Below are 18,626 nucleotides of genomic sequence, written 5' to 3' on the forward strand. Positions count from 1 at the left end.
GACAGGTAGGTGAGGAGGAGAATAAGAGGGGCACCAGAGGAGGTGATAGGTAGGTGAGGAGAAGAAGAGGGACACCAGGGGGAGGTGATAGGTAGATGAGGAGGAGAAGAGGAGACACCAGGGGAGGGGAGAGGTAGGTGAGGAGAAGAAGAGGGGACACCAGATGGAGGTGATAAGTAGGTGAGGAGAAGAAGACGGGCACCAGGGGGAGGTGATAGGTAGGTGAGGAGGAGAAGTGGGGCAACAGGGGGAGATGATAGGTAGATGAGGAGGAGAATACGGGCACCAGGGGAGGATATAGGTTGGTGAGGAGCTGAAGAAGAGGGGCAGCAGGGGGAGGTGATATGTAGGTGAAGAGAAGAAGAGGGGCAGCAGTGGGAGGTGATAGGTTGGTGAGGAGCTGAAGAAGAGGGGACACCAGAGGAGGTGATAGGTAGGTGACGAGAAGAAGAGGGGACACCAGATGGAGGTGATAGGTAGGTGAGGAGAAGAAGAGGGGCACCAGGGGGAGGTGATAGGTAGGTGAGGAGGAGAAGTGGGGCAACAAGGGGAGGTGATAGGTAGATGAGGAGGAGAAGACTGGCACCAGGGGAGGTGATAGGTTGGTGAGGAGCTGAAGAAGAGGGACACCAGGGGGAGGAGATAGGTAGGTGAGGAGGAGAAGAGGGACAGCAGGGGGAGGTGATAGGCAGGTGAGGAGGACAAGAGGGGCAGCAGGGGGAGGTGATAGGTAGGTGAGGAGGAGAAGACGGGCACCAGGGGAGGTGATAGGTTGGTGAGCAGCTGAAGAATAGGGGCACCAGGGGGAGGTGATAGGCAAGTGAGGAGGAGAAGACGGGCACCAGGGGAGGTGATAGGTTGGTGAGCAGCTGAAGAAGAGGGACACCAGGGGGAGGACATAGGTAGGTCAGGAGAAGAAGAGGGACAGCAGGTGGAGGTGGTAGGTAGGTGAGGAGGAGAAGAGGGGCAGCAGGGGGAGGTGATAGGCAGGTGAGGAGGACAAGAGGGGCAGCAGGGGGAGGTGATAGGCAGGTGAGGAGGAGAAGAGGGACAACAGTGGGCGGTGATAGGTAGGTGAGGAGAAGAAGAAAGGCAGCAGTAGGAGGTGCTAGGTTGGTGAGGAGCTGAAGAAGAGGGGACACCAGGGGAGGTGATAAGTTGGTGAGGGGCTGAAGAAGAGGGGACACCAGGGGAGGTGATAGGTTGGTGAGGAGCTGAAGAAGAGGGGACACCAGGGGAGGTGATAAGTTGGTGAGGGGCTGAAGAAGAGGGGACACCAGGGGAGGTGATAGGTTGGTGAGGAGCTGAAGAAGAGGGGACACCAGGGGAGGTGATAAGTTGGTGAGGGGCTGAAGAAGAGGGTACACCAGGGGGAGGTGATAGGTAGGTGAGGAGGAGAAGACGGGCACCAGAAGAGGTGATAGGTAGGTGAGGAAAGAAGAGGGACACCAGGGGGAGGTGATAGGTAGGTGAGGGGAAGAAGAGGGGACAACAGGGGGAGGTGACAGGTAGGCGAGGAGGAGAATAAGAGGGGCACCAGAGGAGGTGATAGGTAGGTGAGGAGGAGCAGAGGGGACACCAGGGGAGGTGATAGGTAGGTGAGGAGAAGAAGAGGGGACACCAGGGGAGGAGAGAGGTAGGTGAGGAGAAGTAGAGGGGACACCAGGGGGAGGTGATAGGTAAGTGAGGAGGAGAAGTGGGGCAACAGGGGGAGGTGATAGGTTGGTGAGGAGGAGAAGAGGGACAGCAGGGGGAGCTGATAGGTAGGTGAGGAGGAGAAGAGGGGCAGCAGGGGGAGGTGATAGGTAGGTGAGACAGAGTAGAGGGGCACCAGGGGAGGTGATAGGTAGGTGAGGAGGAGAAGAGGGACACCAGGGGAGGTGATAGGCAGTGAGGAGGAGAAGACGGGCTCCAGGAGATGTGATAGGTTGGTGAGGAGCTGAAGAAGAGGGACAGCAGGGGGAGGTGATAGGTTGGTGAGGAGCTGAAGAAGAGGAACACCAGGAGGAGGTGATAGGTAGGTGAGGAAGAGAAGAGGGGCAGCAGGGGGAGGTCATAGGTAGGTGAGGAGGAGAAGTGGGGCAACAGGGGGAATTGATAGGTAGGTGAGGAGAAATAGAGGGACACCATGGGGAGGTGATAGGTAGGTGAGGAGAAGTAGAGGGACACCAGGGGGAGGTGATAGGTAGATGAGGAGGAGAAGATGGGCACCAGGGGAGGTGATAGGTTGGTGAGGAGCTGAAGAAGAAGGACACCAGGGGGAGGTGATAGGTTGGTGAGGAGGAGAAGAGGGACAGCAGGGGGAGCTGATAGGTAGGTGAGGAGGAGAAGAGGGTCAGCAGGGGGAGGTGATAGGTGAGACAGAGTAGAGGGGCACCAGGGGAGGTGATAGGTAGCTGAGGAGGAGAAGAGGGACACCAGGGGTGGTGATAGGCAGTGAGGAGGAGAAGACGGGCTCCAGGAGATGTGATAGGTTGGTGAGGAGCTGAAGAAGAGGGACAGCAGGGGGAGGTGATACGTTGGTGAGGAGCTGAAGAAGCAGGGACAACAGGGGAGGTGATAGGTTGGTGAGGAGCTGAAGAAGAGGGGACACCGGGGGAGATGATAGGTAGGTGAGGAGGAGAAGAGGGGCACCAGAGGGAGGTGATAGATTTGTGAGGAGCTGAAGAAGAGGGGACACCAGGGGGAGGTGATAGGTAGGTGAGGAGGAGAAGAGGGGCACCAGTGGGAGGTGATAGGTATGGGAGGAGAAGTAGAGGGACACCATAGGGAGGTGATAGGCAGGTGAGGAGAAGTAGAGGGACACCAGGGGGAGGTGATAGGTTGGTGAGGAGGAGAAGAGGGACAGCAGGGGGAGGTGATAGTTTGGTGAGGAGAAAAGAGGGACACCAGGGGAGGTGATAGGTAGCTGAGGGGAAGAAGAGGGGCAGCAGGGGGAGGTGATAGGTTGGTGAGGAGCTGAAGAAGAGGAACACCAGGGGGAGGTGATAGGTAGGTGAGGAGGAGAAGAGGGGCAGCAGGGGAGGTGATAGGCAAGTGAGGAGGAGAAGAGGGACAGCAGGAGGAGGTGATAGGTGAGGAGAATGAGAGAGACAGCAGGAGGAGTGATAGGTAAGTGAGGATGAGTAGAGGGGCACTAGTGGAGGTGATGGGTTGGTGAGGAGCTGAAGAAGAGGGATACCAGGGGGAGTTGATAGGTAGGTGAGGAGCTGAAGAAGAGGGGACACCAGGGGTAGGTGCTAGGTAGGTGAGGAGGAGAAGAGGGACACCATGTGGAGGTGATAGGTAGGCAAGGAGAAGTAGTGGGACACCAGGGGGCGGTGATAGGTAGGTGAGGAGAAGTAGAGGGACTCCAGGGGGAGGTGATAGGTAGGTGAGGAGAAGTAGAGGGACACCATGGGGAGGTGATAAGTAGGTGAGTGAAATAGAGGGACACCAGGGGGAGGTGATAGGTAGGTGAGGAGAAGTAGAGGGACTCCAGGGGGAGGTGATAGGTAGGTGAGGAGAAGTAGAGGGACACCATGGGGAGGTGATAAGTAGGTGAGTGAAGTAGAGGGACACCAGGGGGAGGTGATAGGTAGGTGAGGAGGAGGAGAGTGACACCATGGGGAGGTGATAGGTAGGCAAGGAGAAGTAGTGGGACACCAGGGGGATGTGATAGGTAGGTGAGGAGAAGTAGAGGGACACCAGGGGGAGGTGATAGGTAAGTGAGGGGAAGACGAGGGACACCAGGGGGAGATGGTAGGTAGATGAGGAAGAGAAGAGGGGCTCCAGGGGGAGGTGATAGGTAGGTGAGGAGAAATAGAGGGACACCATGGGGAGGTGATAGGTAGGTGAGTGAAGTAGAGGGACACCAGGGGGAGGTGATAGGTAGGTGAGGAGGAGGAGAGTGACACCATGGGGAGGTGATAGGTAGGCAAGGAGAAGTAGTGGGACACCAGGGGGATGTGATAGGTAGGTGAGGAGAAGTAGAGGGACACCGGGGGAGGTGATAGGTAAGTGAGGGGAAGAAGAGGGACACCAGGGGGAGATGGTAGGTAGGCGAGGAGGAGAAGAGGGGCTACAGGGGGAGGTGATAGGTAGGTGAGGAGAAATAGAGGGACACCATGGGGAGGTGATAGGTAGGTGAGTGAAGTAGAGGGACACCATGCGGAGGTGATAGGTAGGTGAGTGAAGTAGAGGGACACCAGGGGGAGGTGATAGGTAGCTGAGGAGGAGAAGAGGGACACCATGGGGAGGTGATAGGTAGGTGAGGGGAAGAAGAGGGGACACCAGGGGGAAGTGATAGGTAGGTGAGGAGGAGAAGAATAGGGGCACCAGGGGAGGTGATAGGTAGGTGAGTGGGAGAAGTGGGGCAGCAGGGGAGGTGATAGGTTGGTGAGGAGCTGAAGAAGAGGGGACACCAGGGGGAGGTGATAGGTAGGTGAGGAGAAGAAGAGGGACACCATGGGGAGGTGATAGGTAGGCAAGGAGGAGAAGAGGGACAGCAGGGGGAGATGATAGGTAGGTGAGGAGAAGAAGAGGGACACCAGGGGAGGTGATAGGTAGGTGAGGAGTAGAAGAGGGGACACCAGAGGGATGTGATAGGTAGGTGAGGGGAAGAAGAGGAACACCAGGGGGAGGTGATAGGTAGGTGAGGAGGAGAAGAGGGACAGCAGGGGGAGTTGATAGGCAAGTGAGGAAGAGAAGAGGGACAGCAGGGGGAGGTGATAGGTAGGTGAGGAGAAGAAGAGGGGCAGCAGGGGGAGGTGATAGGTTGGTGAGGAGCTGAAGAAGAGGAACACCAGGGGGAGGTGATAGGTAGGTGAGGAGGAGAAGAGGGACAGCAGGGGGAGGTGATAGGTTGGTGAGGAGAAGTCGAGGGACACCATGGGGAGGTGATAGGTAGGTGAGGAGGAGAAGAGGGACAGCAGGAGGAGGTGATAGGTGAGGAGAATGAGAGGGACAGCAGGAGGAGGTGATAGGTAGGTGAGGATGAGTAGAGGGGCACTAGTGGAGGTGATAGGTTGGTGAGGAGCTGAAGAAGTGGGATACCAGGGGGAGTTGATAGGTAGGTGAGGAGCTGAAGAAGAGGGGACACCAGGGGTAGGTGCTAGGTAGGTCAGGAGGAGAAGGGGGACTCCATGTGGAGGTGATAGGTAGGCAAGGAGAAGTAGTGGGACACCATGGGTAGGTGATAGGTAGGTGAGTGAAGTAGAGGGACACCAGCGGGAGGTGATAGGTAGATGAGGAGGAGAAGAGGGACACCAGGGGGAGGTGATAGGCAGGTGAGGAGGAGAAGATGGGCACCAGGGGAGGTGATAGGTTGGTGAGGAGCTGAAGAAGAAGGACACCAGGGGGAGGTGATAGGTTGGTGAGGAGGAGAAGAGGGACAGCAGGGGGAGCTGATAGGTAGGTGAGGAGGAGAAGAGGGGCAGTAGGGGGAGGTGATAGGTAGGTGAGACGGAGTAGAGGGGCACCAGGGGAGGTGATAGGTAGGTGAGGAGGAGAAGAGGGACACCAGGGGAGGTGATAGGCAGTGAGGAGGAGAAGACGGATACCAGGAGATGTGATAGGTTGGTGAGGAGCTAAAGAAGAGGGACACCAGGGGGAGGTGATAGGTAGGTGAGGAAGAGAAGAGGGACAGCAGGGGGAGGTGATACGTTGGTGAGGAGCTGAAGAAGCAGGGACAACAGGGGAGGTGATAGGTTGGTGAGGAGCTGAAGAAGAGGGGACACCGGGGGAGATGATAGGTAGGTGAGGAGGAGAAGAGAGGCACCAGAGGGAGGTGATAGATTTGTGAGGAGCTGAAGAAGAGGGGACACCAGGGGGAGGTGATAGGTAGGTGAGGAGGAGAAGAGGGGCACCAGTGGGAGGTGATAGGTATGGGAGGAGAAGAAGAGGGACACCAGGGGACGTGATAGGTAGCTGAGGGGAAGAAGAGGGGCAGCAGGGGGAGGTGATAGGTTGGTGAGGAGCTGAAGAACAGGAACACCAGGGGGAGGTGATAGGTAGGTGAGGAGGAGAAGAGGGACAGCAGGCGGAGGGGATAGGTAGGTGAGGAGGAGAAGAGGGGCAGCAGGGGAGGTGATAGTTTGGTGAGGAGAAGAAGAGGGACACCAGGGGAGGTGATAGGTAGCTGAGGGGAAGAAGAGGGGCAGCAGGGGGAGGTGATAGGTAGGTGAGGAGGAGAAGAGGGGCAGCAGGGGAGGTGATAGGCAAGTGAGGAGGAGAAGAGGGACAGCAGGAGGAGGTGATAGGTGAGGAGAATGAGAGGGACAGCAGGAGGAGGTGATAGGTAGGTGAGGATGAGTAGAGGGGCACTAGTGGAGGTGATAGGTTGGTGAGGAGCTGAAGAAGAGGGATACCAGGGGGAGTTGATAGGTAGTTGAGGAGCTGAAGAAGAGGGGACACCAGGGGTAGGTGCTAGGTAGGTGAGGAGGAGAAGAGGGACACCATGTGGAGGTGATAGGTAGGCAAGGAGAAGTAGAGGGACACCAGGGGGAGGTGATAGGTAAGTGAGGGGAAGAAGAGGGACACCAGGGGGAGATGGTAGGTAGGTGAGGAGGAGAAGAGGGACTCCAGGGGGAGGTGATAGGTAGGTGAGGAGAAGTAGAGGGACACCATGGGGAGGTGATAGGTAGGTGAGGAGAAGTAGAGGGACACCAGGGGGAGGTGATAGGTAAGTGAGGGGAAGAAGATGGACACCAGGGGGAGATGGTAGGTAGGTGAGGAGGAGAAGAGGGGCTCCAGGGGGAGGTGATAGGTAGGTGAGGAGAAATAGAGGGACACCTTGCGGAGGTGATAGGTAGGTGAGTGAAGTAGAGGGACACCAGGGGGAGGTGATAGGTAGCTGAGGAGGAGAAGAGGGACACCATGGGGAGGTGATAGGTAGGTGAGGGGAAGAAGAGGGAACACCAGGGGGAAGTGATAGGTAGGTGAGAAGGAGAAGAGGGACAGCAGGGGGAGGTGATAGGTAGGTGAGGAGGAGAAGAGGGGAGGCAGGGGAGGTGATAGGCAAGTGAGGAGGAGAAGAGGGACAGCAGGAGGAGGTGATAGGTGAGGAGAATGAGAGGGACAGCAGGAGGAGTGATAGGTAGGTGAGGATGAGTAGAGGGGCACTAGTGGAGGTGATGGGTTGGTGAGGAGCTGAAGAAGAGGGATACCAGGGGGAGTTGATAGGTAGGTGAGGAGCTGAAGAAGAGGGGACACCAGGGGTAGGTGCTAGGTAGGTGAGGAGGAGAAGAGGGACACCATGTGGAGGTGATAGGTAGGCAAGGAGAAGTAGTGGGACACCAGGGGGAGTTGATAGGTAGGTGAGGAGAAGTAGAGGGACACCATGGGGAGGTGATAAGTAGGTGAGTGAAGTAGAGGGACACCAGGGGGAGGTGATAGGTAGGTGAGGAGAAGTAGAGGGACACCATGGGGAGGTGATAAGTAGGTGAGTGAAGTAGAGGGACACCAGGGGGAGGTGATAGGTAGGTGAGGAGGAGGAGAGTGACACCATGGGGAGGTGATAGGTAGGCAAGGAGAAGTAGTGGGACACCAGGGGGATGTGATAGGTAGGTGAGGAGAAGTAGAGGGACACCAGGGGGAGGTGATAGGTAAGTGAGGGGAAGACGAGGGACACCAGGGGGAGATGGTAGGTAGATGAGGTGGAGAAGAGGGGCTCCAGGGGGAGGTGATAGGTAGGTGAGGAGAAATAGAGGGACACCATGGGGAGGTGATAGGTAGGTGAGTGAAGTAGAGGGACACCAGGGGGTGGTGATAGGTAGGTGAGGAGGAGGAGAGTGACACCATGGGGAGGTGATAGGTAGGCAAGGAGAAGTAGTGGGATACCAGGGGGATGTGATAGGTAGGTGAGGAGAAGTAGAGGGACACCAGGGGGAGATGGTAGGTAAGTGAGGAGGAGAAGAGGGGCTCCAGGGGGAGGTGATAGGTAGGTGAGGAGAAATAGAGGGACACCATGGGGAGGTGATAGGTAGGTGAGTGAAGTAGAGGGACACCAGGGGGAGGTGATAGGTAGGTGAGGGGAAGAAGAGGGGACACCAGGGGGAAGTGATAGGTAGGTGAGGAGGAGAAGAATAGGGGCACCAGGGGAGGTGATAGGTAGGTGAGTGGGAGAAGAGGGGCAGCAGGGGAGGTGATAGGTTGGTGAGGAGCTGAAGAAGAGGGGACACCAGGGGGAGGTGATAGGTAGTTGAGGAGGAGAAGAGGGACACCATGGGGAGGTGATAGGTAGGCAAGGAGGAGAAGAGGGACAGCAGGGGGAGATGATAGGTAGGTGAGGAGAAGAAGAGGGACACCAGGGGAGGTGATAGGTAGGTGAGGAGAAGAAGAGGGGACACCAGGGGAGGTGATAGGTAGGTGAGGAGTAGAAGAGGGGACACCAGAGGGATGTGATAGGTAGGTGAGGGGAAGAAGAGGAACACCAGGGGGAGGTGATAGGTAGGTGAGGAGGAGAAGAGGGACAGCAGGGGGAGTTGATAGGCAAGTGAGGAAGAGAAGAGGGACAGCAGAGGGAGGTGATAGGTAGGTGAGGAGAAGAAGAGGGGCAGCAGGGGGAGGTGATAGGTTGGTGAGGAGCTAAAGAAGAGGCACACCAGGGGGAGGTGATAGGTAGGTGAGGAAGAGAAGAGGGACAGCAGGGGGAGGTGATACGTTGGTGAGGAGCTGAAGAAGCAGGGACAACAGGGGAGGTGATAGGTTGGTGAGGAGCTGAAGAAGAGGAGACACCGGGGGAGATGATAGGTAGGTGAAGAGGAGAAGAGGGGCACCAGAGGGAGGTGATAGATTTGTGAGGAGCTGAAGAAGAGGGGACACCAGGGGGAGGTGATAGGTAGGTGAGGAGGAGAAGAGGGGCACCAGTGGGAGGTGATACGTAGGTGAGGAGGAGAAGAGGAGCACCAGGGGAGATGATAGTTTGGTGAGGAGAAGAAGAGGGACACCAGGGGAGGTGATAGGTAGCTGAGGGGAAGAAGAGGGGCAGCAGGGGGAGGTGATAGGTAGGTGAGGAGGAGAAGAGGGACAGCAGGGGGAGGTGATAGGTAGGTGAGGAGGAGAAGAGGGACAGCAGGGGGAGGGGATAGGTAGGTGAGGAGGAGAAGAGGGACAGCAGGGGAGGTGATAGGCAAGTGAGGAGGAGAAGAGGGACAGCAGGAGGAGGTGATAGGTGAGGAGAATGAGAGGGACAGCAGGAGGTGATAGGTAGGTGAGGATGAGTAGAGGGGCACTAGTGGAGGTGATAGGTTGGTGAGGAGCTGAAGAAGAGGGATACCAGGGGGAGTTGATAGGTAGTTGAGGAGCTGAAGAAGAGGGGACACCAGGGGTAGGTGCTAGGTAGGTGAGGTGGAGAAGAGGGACACCATGTGGAGGTGATAGGTAGGCAAGGAGAAGTAGTGGGACACCAGGGGGAGGTGATAGGTAGGTGAGGAGAAGTAGAGGGACACCAGGGGGAGGTGATAGGTAAGTGAGGGGAAGAAGAGGGACATAAGGGGGAGATGGTAGGTAGGTGAGGAGGAGAAGAGGGACTCCAGGGGGAGGTGATAGGTAGGTGAGGAGAAGTAGAGGGACTCCATGGGGAGGTGATAGGTAGGTGAGTGAAGTAGAGGGACACCAGGGGGAGGTGATAGGTAGGTGAGGAGGAGGAGAGTGACACCATGGGGAGGTGATAGGTAGGCAAGGAGAAGTAGTGGGACACCAGGGGGATGTGATAGGTAGGTGAGGAGAAGTAGAGGGACACCAGGGGGAGGTGATAGGTAAGTGAGGGGAAGAAGAGGGACACCAGGGGGAGATGGTAGGTAGGTGAGGAGGAGAAGAGGGGCTCCAGGGGGAGGTGATAGGTAGGTGAGGAGAAATAGAGGGACACCATGCGGAGGTGATAGGTAGGTGAGTGAAGTAGAGGGACACCAGGGGGAGGTGATAGGTAGCTGAGGAGGAGAAGAGGGACACCATGGGGAGGTGATAGGTAGGTGAGGGGAAGAAGAGCGGACACCAGGGGGAAGTGATAGGTAGGTGAGGAGGAGAAGAATAGGGGCACCAGGGGAGGTGATAGGTAGGTGAGTGGGAGAAGAGGGGCAGCAGGGGGGAGGTGATAGGTTGGTGAGGAGCTGAAGAAGAGGGGACACCAGGGGGAGGTGATAGGTAGGTGAGGAGGAGAAGAGGGGACACCATGGGGAGGTGATAGGTAGGTGAGGAGAAGTCGAGGGACAGCAGGGGGAGGTGATAGGCAAGTGAGGTTGAGTAGAGGGGTACTAGTGGAGGTGATAGGTTGGTGAGGAGCTGAAGAAGAGGGATACCAGGGGGAGTTGATAGGTAGGTGAGGAGCTGAAGAAGAGGGGACACCAGAGGTAGGTGATAGGTAGGTGAGGTGGAGAAGAGGGACACCAAAGGGATGTGATAGGTAGGCGAGGAGAAGTAGAGGGACACCAGGGGAGGTGATAGCTAGGTGAGGAGTAGAAGAGGGGACACCAGAGGGATGTGATAGGTAGGTGAGGGGAAGAAGAGGAACACCAGGGGGAGGTGATAGGTAGGTGAGGAGGAGAAGGGGGACAGCAGGGGGAGATGATAGGTAGGTGATAAGGAGTAGAGGGGCACCAGGGGGAGGTGATAGGTAGGTGAGGAGAAGAAGAGGGGCAGCAGGGGGAGGTGATAGGTTGGTGAGGAGCTGAAGAAGAGGGGACAGCAAGGGGAGATGATAGGTAGGTGAGTAGGAGAAGAGGCATAGCAGGGGGAGGTGATAAGTAGGTGAGGAGGAGAAGAGGGGCAGCAGAGGGAGGTGATAGGCAGGTGAGGAGGAGAAGAGGGACAGCAGGGGGAGGTGATAGGTAGGTGAGAAGGAGTAGAGGGGCTCCAGGGGAGGTGGTAGGTAGGTGAGTGTAAGAAGAGGGATACCAGGAGAGGTGATAGGTAGGTGAGGAGAAGAAGAGTCGCACCTGGGGGAGGTGATAGGTAGGTGAGGGGATTAAGAGGGGCACTAGGAGGAGGTGATAGGTAGGTGAGGTGAAGAAGAGGGACACCAGGGGGAGGTGATAGGTAGGTGAGGAGGAGAAGAATAGGGGCACCAGGGGAGGTGATAGGTAGGTGAGTAGGAGAAGAGGGGACACCAGGGGAGGTGATAGATAGGTGAGGAGGAGAAGAAGAGGGACACCAGGGGAGGTGATAGGCACGTGAGGAGAAGAAGAGGGACACCAGGGGGAGGTGATAGGTAGGTGAGGGGAAGAAGAGGGACACCAGGGGGAGGTGATAGGCAGGTGAGGAGGAGAAGAGGGGCACCGAGGAGGTGATAGGTGGGTGAGGAGGAGAAGAGGGACAGCAGGGGGAAGTGATAGGCAGGTGAGGAGGAGAAGAGGGACAGCAGGGGGAAGTGATAGGCAGGTGAGGAGGAGAAGAGGGGCAGCAGGGGGAGGTGATAGGTTGGTGAGGAGCTGAAGAAGAGGGGACACCAGGGGGAGGTGATAGTTAGGCGAGGAGGAGAAAAGGGACACCATGGGGAGGTGATAGGTAGGCAAGGAGGAGAAGAGGGACAGCATGGGGAGGTGATAGGTAGGTGAGAAGAAGTAGAGGGACAACAGGGGGTGGTGATAGGTAGGTGAGGAGGAGAAGAGGGACAACAGGGGTGGTGATAGGTAGGTGATGAGGAGAAGAGGGACACCATGGGGAGGTGGTAGGTAGGCAAAGAGAAGTAGTGGGACACCAGGGGGAGGTGATAGGTAGGTGAGGAGGAGAAGTCCAGGGACTCCATGGGGAGGTGATAGGTAGGTGAGGAGGAGAAGAGGGACAACAGGGGTGGTGATAGGTAGGTGAGGAGGAGAAGAGGGACAACAGGGGTGATAGGTAGGTGAGGAGGAGAAGAGGGGCGCCGGGGAAGTGATAGGTAGGTGAGGAGGAGAAGAGGGGCAGCAGGGGGAGGTGATAGGCAGGTGAGGAGGAGAAGAGGGGCATCAGGGGGAGGTGATAGGTTGGTGAGGAGCTGAAGAAGAGGGGACACCAGGGGAGGTGATAGGTGAGGAGCTGAAGAAGAGGGGACACCGGGGGAGGTGATAGGTAGGTGAGGAGGAGAAGAGGGACACCATGGGGAGGTGATAGGTAGGTGAGGAGGAGAAGAGGGACACCATGGGGAGGTGATAGGTAGGCAAGGAGAAGTATTGAGACACCAGGGGGAGGTGATAGGTAGGTGAGGAGAAGTAGAGGCACACCAGGGGGTGGTGATAGGTAGGTGAGGAGAAGTCGAGGGACACCATGGGGAGGTGATAGGTAGGTGAGGAGGAGAAGAGGGGACACCATGGGGAGGTGATAGGTAGGTGAGGAGAAGTCAAGGGACACCATGGGGAGGTGATAGGTAGGTGAGGAGGAGAAGAGGGACAACAGGGGTGGTGATAGGTAGGTGAGGAGGAGAAGAGGGACACCATGGGGAGGTGGTAGGTAGGTGAGGAGGAGAAGAGGGACACCATGGGGAGGTGATAGGTAGGCAAAGAGAGGTAGTGGGACACCAGGGGGAGGTGATAGGTAGGTGAGGAGAAGTAGAGGGACAGCAGGGGGAGGTGATAGGTAGGTGAGGAGGAGAAGAGGGACAACAGGGGTGGTGATAGGTAGGTGAGGAGGAGAAGAGGGAACACCATGGGGAGGTGATAGGTAGGTGAGGGGAAGAAGAGGGACACCAGGGGGAGATGGTAGGTAGGTGAGGAGGAGAAGAGGGGCTCCAGGGGGAGGTGATAGGTAGGTGAGGAGAAGTAGAGGGACACCAGGGGGAGGTGATAGGTAGGTGAGGAGGAGGAGAATGACACCAGGGGGAGGTGATAGGCAGGTGAGGAGAAGTAGAGGGACACCAGGGGGAGATGGTAGGTAGGTGAGGAGGAGAAGAGGGGTCCAGGGGGAGCTGATAGGTAGGTGAGGAGAAGTAGAGGGACACCATGGGGAGGTGATAGGTAGGTGAGGAGGAGGAGAGTGACACCAGGGGGAGGTGATAGGCAGGTGAAGAGGAGAAGAGGGGCACCGGGGAAGTGATAGGTAGGTGAGGAGGAGAAGAGGGGCAGCAGGGGGAGGTGATAGGCAGGTGAGGAGGAGAAGAGGGGCAGCAGGGGGAGGTGATAGGTTGGTGAGGAGCTGAAGAAGAGGGGACACCAGTGGACGTGATAGGTTGGTGAGGAGCTGAAGAAGAGGGGACACCAGGGGGAGGTGATAGGTAGGTGAGGAGGAGAAGAGGGACACCATGGGGAGTTGATAGGTAGGTGAGGAGGAGAAGAGGGACACCATGGGGAGGTGATAGGTAGGCAAAGAGAAGTAGTGGGACACCAGGGGGAGGTGATAGGTAGGTGAGGAGAAGTAGAGGGACACCAGGGGGAGGTGATAGGTAGGTGAGGAGGAGAAGTCGAGGGACTCCATGGGGAGGTGATAGGTAGGTGAGGAGAAGTCAAGGGACACCATGGGGGGGTGATAGGTAGGTGAGGAGGAGAAGAGGGACAACAGGGGTGGTGATAGGTAGGTGAGGAGGAGAAGAGGGACACCATGGGGAGGTGGTAGGTAGGTGAGGAGGAGAAGAGGGGCTCCAGGGGGAGGTGATAGGTAGGTGAGGAGAAGTAGAGGGACACCAGGGGGAGGTGATAGGTAGGTGAGGAGGAGGAGAATGACACCAGGGGGAGGTGATAGGCAGGTGAGGAGAAGTAGAGGGACACCAGGGGGAGATGGTAGGTAGGTGAGGAGGAGAAGAGGGGTCCAGGGGGAGCTGATAGGTAGGTGAGGAGAAGTAGAGAGACACCATGGGGAGGTGATAGGTAGGTGAGGAGGAGGAGAGTGACACCAGGGGGAGGTGATAGGCAGGTGAAGAGGAGAAGAGGGGCACCGGGGAAGTGATAGGTAGGTGAGGAGGAGAAGAGGGGCAGCAGGGGGAGGTGATAGGCAGGTGAGGAGGAGAAGAGGGGCAGCAGGGGGAGGTGATAGGTTGGTGAGGAGCTGAAGAAGAGGGGACACCAGTGGACGTGATAGGTTGGTGAGGAGCTGAAGAAGAGGGGACACCAGGGGGAGGTGATAGGTAGGTGAGGAGGAGAAGAGGGACACCATGGGGAGTTGATAGGTAGGTGAGGAGGAGAAGAGGGACACCATGGGGAGGTGATAGGTAGGCAAAGAGAAGTAGTGGGACACCAGGGGGAGGTGATAGGTAGGTGAGGAGAAGTAGAGGGACACCAGGGGGAGGTGATAGGTAGGTGAGGAGGAGAAGTCGAGGGACTCCATGGGGAGGTGATAGGTAGGTGAGGAGAAGTCAAGGGACACCATGGGGAGGTGATAGGTAGGTGAGGAGGAGAAGAGGGACAACAGGGGTGGTGATAGGTAGGTGAGGAGGAGAAGAGGGACACCATGGGGAGGTGGTAGGTAGGTGAGGAGGAGAAGAGGGACACCATGGGAAGGTGATAGGTAGGCAAAGAGAGGTAGTGGGACACCAGGGGGAGGTGATAGGTAGGTGAGGAGAAGTAGAGGGATACCAGGGGGAGGTGATAGGTAGGTGAGGAGGAGAAGAGGGGCAGCAGGGGGAGGTGATAGGCAGGTGAGGAGGAGAAGAGGGGCATCAGGGGGAGGTGATAGGTTGGTGAGGAGCTGAAGAAGAGGGGACACCAGGGGGAGGTGATAGGTAGGTGAGGAGGAGAAGAGGGACACAATGGGGAGGTGATAGGTAGGTGAGGAGGAGAAGAGGGACACCATGGGGAGGTGATAGGTAGGGAAGTAGAAGTAGTGGGACACCAGGGGGAGGTGATAGGTAGGTGAGGAGAAGTCGAGGGACACCATGGGGAGGTGATAGGTAGGTGAGGAGGAGTAGAGGGACAACAGGGGTGGTGATAGGTAGGTGAGGAGGAGAAGTGGGACAACAGGGGTGGTGATAGGTAGGTGAGGAGGAGAAGAGGGGCACCAGGGGAGATGATAGGTTGGTGAGGAGGAGAAGAGGGACAGCAGAGGGAGGTGATAGGTAGGTGAGGAGGAGAAGAGGGGCAGCAGGGGGAGGTGATAGGCAGTTGAGGAAGAGAAGAGGGACAGCAGGGTGCGGTGATAGGTAGGTGAGGATGAGTAGCGGGGCAGCAGTGGAGGTGATAGGTTGGTGAGGAGCTGAAGAAGATGGATACTAGGGGGAAGTGATAGGTAGGTGAGGGGATGAAGAGAGCAGGGTGGGGAATAAAAGAAGAGAACAGGGAACCTTTTGGTCACCTATCTTGTTCTTCTCTTGTGGGATGAAAGGTGACTTGCTTCCGCTTCTTGGAGAGGTACTGCGCAGCCCAGAAACAGGGCCTTCAGACGAACAAACCAATGCCAGCTATTTACAATAATCTGCTATTAATTCCCACACTCTCACCCTCTCACCCCTAAATTCTACCACACACCCACTTTTGGGATGTAGGGAGAACCTGGTGCACCCGGAGAAACCCACACAGACACTGGGAGAACATAGAGACAGCACCCAAGGTCAGGATTGAACCCAGGTCTCTGGCACCATGGGACGGTGGCTCTACCTGCTGCTGCACTGTGCTGCCCAGCACCAACATCTCAGAGGATCAATCCTGATATTGGCGCAATCACAAAGAAGGTAATCAACAGGTATACTTCATTAGGAGTTTGAAGAGATTTAATAAGTCACAAAGACATTTACCAGTGGACTGTGGAGAGCATTCTATGTGGTGGCAGAATGGGACTGTCTGGTGTGAAGGCTCCTACACACAGGATGGAAAGAGGCTGCAGACCCAACCAGATCCATCACAGCCACAACCCTCCCCACCATCGAGGACATCTTCAAAAGGTGGTGCCTCAGAAAGATGGCACCTGCCATTAAGGACTGTCACCATCCAGGGCATGCCCTCTTCTCATTACTACCATCAGGGAGAAGGTACAGGAGACTGAAGACACACGTTCAATGTTTCAGGAACAGCCTCTTCCTATCTGCCATCAGATTTCTAAACCGTCCATGAACGCTACTGCAAATTGCGAGGTTCTGCAAATAGATTCTTTGTCAAGTACCTCCACTCCATCTGCCGAGAGCGGAATTTCCTGGTGGCCAAACACTTTAATTCCTCTCTCCATTCCCATTCTGACACGTTGCGTATACCCTCCCCTTTTGGCCATGATGAGGCTTCTCTCAGGATGGAGGAGCACCATTCCGTCTGGGTAGCCTCAACCTGATGGCATGAACATTGAGTTGTCCTTTCAGAAAAAAATTCCTTCCCCCTTCCCTCTTTGATTCCCTACTCTAGCCTCCTACCTTCTTCTCCAGCCCTTTACCTTTTCCACCCACCTGGCTTCACCTATCATATTCTTGCTGGTCCTCGGAGGCCAACCTCAGAACATCTTTCAAGAGGGCAAACCCTCGCAAGATGACAGGCCTTGATGGTAGGGCTCTGAAAACTTGCATCAAACGACTGGTAGGTGTATTCAAAGATATTTTCGGTCTCTCTTTGCTATAGTTGGAAGTTCCCACCTGCTTCAAAAGGGCACGAATCATACCAGTACCCAATAAGAATAGTTGTCACTGCCTTAACATCTATTGTTCAGTAGCACTCACCTCTATGATGATAAAGTGCTTTGAGAGGTTAGTTATAGCTTGAATCACCTTCTGCCTAAGCAAGGACCTGGATCCACTACAATTTGCCAGCACCACAATAGCAGATGAGATCTCAGTGGTTCTCCATGCAGCCTTGGATCACCTGGACAATACTAAATCTTACATCGAGCTGATGTTTATTAACTGCCGCTCAGTGTTAAACACAATCATTTCGACAGTTCTGATCAAAAAATCCAAAACCTGGGCCTTTGTACCTCCTGCTGCAACTGGATCCTCGACTTCCTCACTGGAAGACTGCAATCTATCTGGATTGGAAATAATATCTCCATCTCACTGATAATCGACACTGGCACACCTCAGGGATGTGTGCTTAGACCACCGCCCTACCCTCTCTACACCCATGACTGTGTGGCCGGGCACAGCTCAAATGCGAGAAGGCGTACAGGAGTGAGATACATCAGCTGGTTGACTGGTGTCGCAGCAACAACCTTGCTCTCAATGTCAGTAAGACCAAAGAATTGTTTGTGGAATTCAGGAAGGGTAGGATGAGGGAACACATACCAGTCCTCACCGAGGGATCAGAGGTGGAAAAGGTGAGCAATATCCCTCCCCACCGATCTCGCTCCTGGTACTGATCTTTGCAAGGGGATAAGTGCCACACCTGTCCCTACATCTCCTCCCTCATTACCATTCAGGGCCCCAAAAACTCCTGCCAGGTGAGGTGACGCTTTGCCTGTGAGTCTGTTGGGGTCACCTACTCTATCCGGAGCTCCTGGTGCGGCCTCTAGTATATCGGTGAGACCCGTCGTAGATTGGGAGACCACTTTGCCGAGCACCTACCACCGGAAAAATCGGGATTTCCCAGTGGCCACCCATTTCAATTCTGCTTCCCATTTCGACATGTCAGTCCATGGCCTCCTCATGCTGAAATGAGGTCTCACTCAGGATGGAGGCACCACGCTTTATATTCCGTCTGGGTAGCCTCTAATCTGATGTCATGAACATTGACTTCTCAAACTTCCAGTAATGGCCAACCTCCCCCGCCCCACTCCTCCCACTTCACCATTCCCCATTCCCTTTTCCCTCTCTCACCATAAACTCCTTACCTGCCCATCACCTCCCTCTGGTGCTCCTCCCCCTCCCCCTTTCTTTCATGATTTTCTGTCCTCTCCTATCAGATTCCCCCTTCTCCAGCCCTGTATCTCTTTCACCAATCAGCTTCCCAGCACTTTACTTCACCACCCCCCAACCCTCCACCGGTTTCCTGCTTTCACCTATCACCTACCACCTTGTACAGCTCCCTCCCCTCCCCTCCCCTCCACCAACCTTCTTACCCTGATTACTCATCTTTTTTTACAGTCGTGATGAAGGGTCTCAGCCTGAAACATCGACTGTTTACTCTTTTCCACAGATGCTACCTGGCCTATTGGAGTTCCTCCAACATTTTGTGTGTGTTGCTTTGGATTTCGAGCATTTCTCATGTCTGTCAGAATTACATCCTTGTTTTTATATTCTAGTCCTCTTCAAATGAATGCTAACATTGCATTTGCCTTCCTCACCTCTGACTCAACCTGCAAATTAACATGTGACATGTAAAGCTAATCTTTAACTCTTTCCTTCTCTTTGCCTGGATGACTGTTTGTTCCTGGTCCATTGGCACAAGGTTTTCAATATTATCCCAAACACTCCTTCCTTACTTTGAATGTTTGTAGGCTAAAGACTCCCAGCAGTGAGTGGGAATGGTGCATATCTTCAAGGAGAGTTGGAGAACATCCCTGAATTGTTTCCTCTGTTTATCTGGCATTCTCTACCCCGATAGAGAGTTGGGAGTCTGGTTGTAGAGACTGTGAAGGATATGGACTAACCAACTGAGTTTAACATGAGTTAAACGAGTTGAATCGGTCACAGGGAGAAATTGAAAACTAACGTAGGCAGCACCCGTGGGCAGGATCAATCTGGGGTCACTGGAAAAGACTCGACTAATTGCACTGCTCTGTCCACTGACAGTCTTTAATAATGAGATTGGGCTCCCATCACTGAATAGGCAAAGATATATGTGAACACAAGAAAAATTCCTGCGGAGCTCCCAGCAACACATTGGACTGTCGCC

The sequence above is a fragment of the Mobula birostris genome, chromosome 10 (genome assembly GCF_030028105.1).
Source record: "Mobula birostris isolate sMobBir1 chromosome 10, sMobBir1.hap1, whole genome shotgun sequence".
Lineage (NCBI taxonomy): Eukaryota > Metazoa > Chordata > Chondrichthyes > Myliobatiformes > Myliobatidae > Mobula > Mobula birostris.